Here is a 2,743-nt window from a genome sequence, read left to right as displayed (position 1 = left end):
GGGCAGAAGGCACTGGGCTGAGAAATGACAGGCTGCGGAGGTGAAGGAAGGAAGCTGGGGTGGTGCTCCAGGTTTGGCCGGGTGCTTAGGGAGCTGGCACTGTTTGAATCACTTTTTTTCTGAACAAGTAACAGTAACAAACACATCCAGGGAGACACCCTGGGGCACTGTGGGAGGGGCAAGCAGCGCCAACACTTCCGGAAAAGGACAGGAATTCATATAAGGAGGAATTCACACTTCCGCATTCGGCACAAACACCAGAGGCCCCCATGTGTCAGGTCCTGTGCTGGGCAATGCTGGGACCTAAGAAAACATTAGTCACTCAGTCGTGTCCGACTCTTTGCAACCGCATGGACTGTAGCCTGCCAGGCTCCTCTGTCCATGGAATTCTCCAGGCAAGAATACTGGAGAGGTAGCCATTCCCTTCTCCAGGGGATCTTCCCAACTCAGGGATCGAAAACGGGTCTCTAGCACTGCAGACAGATTCTTCACCGCCTGAGCCACCAGGGAAGCCCAAGCTGAAACCTAGAGCTGAGTCAAATGTGAGCCTGTCTGATTGGTGAGACAGGCATCTCAGGCCAGGGTCTAGGACTAGCACTGAGGAAGGCTATGGGAGCCCAAAGGGACAGTCAGAGGGGAGAGGACACCAGGAGAATTGGGTTGTAGGACCCCAAAACAAGCTTGCCCCCCAAATGTTGGAGGCAACTCCCCTGTCACATGGTGCCAGAGCTGTTATTAGGCCAAATGGCTGTCAGGTAGAAATGAGAGGAGGCCCTGGCTACCTTTTGATCCTGACTGCTGCTGCCCTGACGGGTGATCCGACAACCAACAGAACCTCCAAGGGCCTCAGTGTCCTTACCTGTCCAATGGGATTCATATCTAGATGGTATTGAAAGGACTGAATCAATTCATCTTTGTCAAGAACTAAGAACCCTGTCTAGTGCATAGCAAGGACCCACTTAACATGAGCTGTCAACAATCAATGAGGTTTTCATGTGCGGACAGGCTTCCAGGCCCTGTGTTGGGCAATGCTGGGGACACAGAGGTGTACTCAGGTGTACTGACAGGGGTGGGGAGGTGGGGACAGACACGGACGGACAGTCACTGCCTTCAGTCTGGTTCAAGCCAACTATTGAGACAAAATGGCTTTTGTCTGAGGGAGTCTGTCTGATTTACCTCTGTCCAGACCAGCTTCCCTGCGGACAAGCCCGGTCCTCAGGGACCCTGCCCTCCACCCCATCTCGTGGAGGCTGTAAGCTATTTCCATCAGCTTGTCAGATTGGCTTTCATCTTTAGCAAACCTTTCTCCTTCCGAGCTAGAGCCTCCTCGCTCGCCCTGGGGCTGGATAGCTTCTGGGTTCCCAGAGGACTTCCATTATAGCACATTGCCTGTGCCCAACAGTCCTTTGAGTGTGCAACGCAGCCGAGTGAGTGAAATCCTGGTTCGTGTTCAAAGGCACTAATTGGGGTGAGGAGTCAGCGGGACCTGGCTAGGAATCCCGGCTCAGCCCCTTCTCAGCCGAGTGGCCTCTCTGTGACTCGGTTTCTTCGTGCGTCAGAGGCCACGGCTCTTCCAGCAGGTAAGAAACAGAGACGTTAACTCGGCCCACACGCAGTTCTCAAGACACTGAGTATAGAACTGGCGGAAGGGGGACGGAGTCATGACCCCAGAAAGGCTGGCTTTAAATGAACCAGGACGGGAACCTCAGAACCTCTCCGTTCGGTGATCTCCGCCCTCAGATGTGACTCGGACGTTTGGGAGAGCGGCAGACACGAGAGGTACCAGAAGACCCTTATACGGTGGGCGCTCGTGACCCCGGAAGTACACGACCGCAGGGTTCAGGGAGGAGGGAGAGGAGAGGGGAGCCGGTCACCTTCACTGCGAAGTCGATGACCCTCTTGACAGCCACGAGCGCGCGCAGCTCCGCCATCTTCCTGCCGCGGCGACCCGCCGGGTCCGAACTCACCTTCTGCTTCCCTGACCGCTCGCCCCGCCCCCCTGCCCTCCTCTGCGCCTGCGCCCCGCGCCGCCAGTCAGCCAACCGCTGCGGCGCCCGCCTCCCCGCCCCGACAGAGGACCAATCGGGAGGCCGGGAGGCAGAGTCACCTGCAGACGCGGGCCAGTGGGAAGCGGCCCCTGAGGAGGGAGGCGGAACCCGGAGAAGAAAGGACAGGAGGTTTGGGAAGGGGGCGTGGCCGGGAACTGGGGGAAAGGTCTTGTAGGGGCGGGAGGCGTCCCAAACTTTTTTTCCCCGAAGCCTTCGGGGGTCGGTCCCCTCCCCGAGATCCCCACCCCTTACTCTCCCTCTCGAGAGTGGTGAGAGCGGAAGTGCTTGTGTCCCCGAGCCTCTGAGTCCGCAGGCCCCTCCGTTCTCTCCACGCTCGTATTCCTCATCCCCTGCACGATCGCACCTCTGCGTACCCTCCGGTCCGTCCTCCCCCTCCTCCGCCTCCACTTTCCCCGCAAGTCTGCGTCCCTACCTCCTCTCCACGCGCCCCCTTGTCCCCTTCTGATTCCACAAGCTCCGTGTCCCTGTTCTCATCAAAACCCATGTCCTTGGTCCAACCCACATCGGAATCTCTCTGCGTCCCCCATGTCTCCACTTCCCCTGTAGTTTCGCGTCCTTAGTTCCTCCCTGAGCTTCCAAGTACCCCCGTGTGCGCATCCTCGGGTCCCCCAGAAAGTCATGTGAGGCCGGCTGGCAGTGGGAGCCAATCCTTTATTCTGCCCCCAGGCAGCTGC

Source organism: Bison bison, unplaced genomic scaffold (genome assembly GCF_000754665.1).
Source record: "Bison bison bison isolate TAMUID 2011002044 unplaced genomic scaffold, Bison_UMD1.0 scf7180017847282, whole genome shotgun sequence".
Classification (NCBI taxonomy): Eukaryota; Metazoa; Chordata; class Mammalia; order Artiodactyla; family Bovidae; genus Bison; species Bison bison.
Note: the sequence above shows the minus strand (reverse complement) of the source record.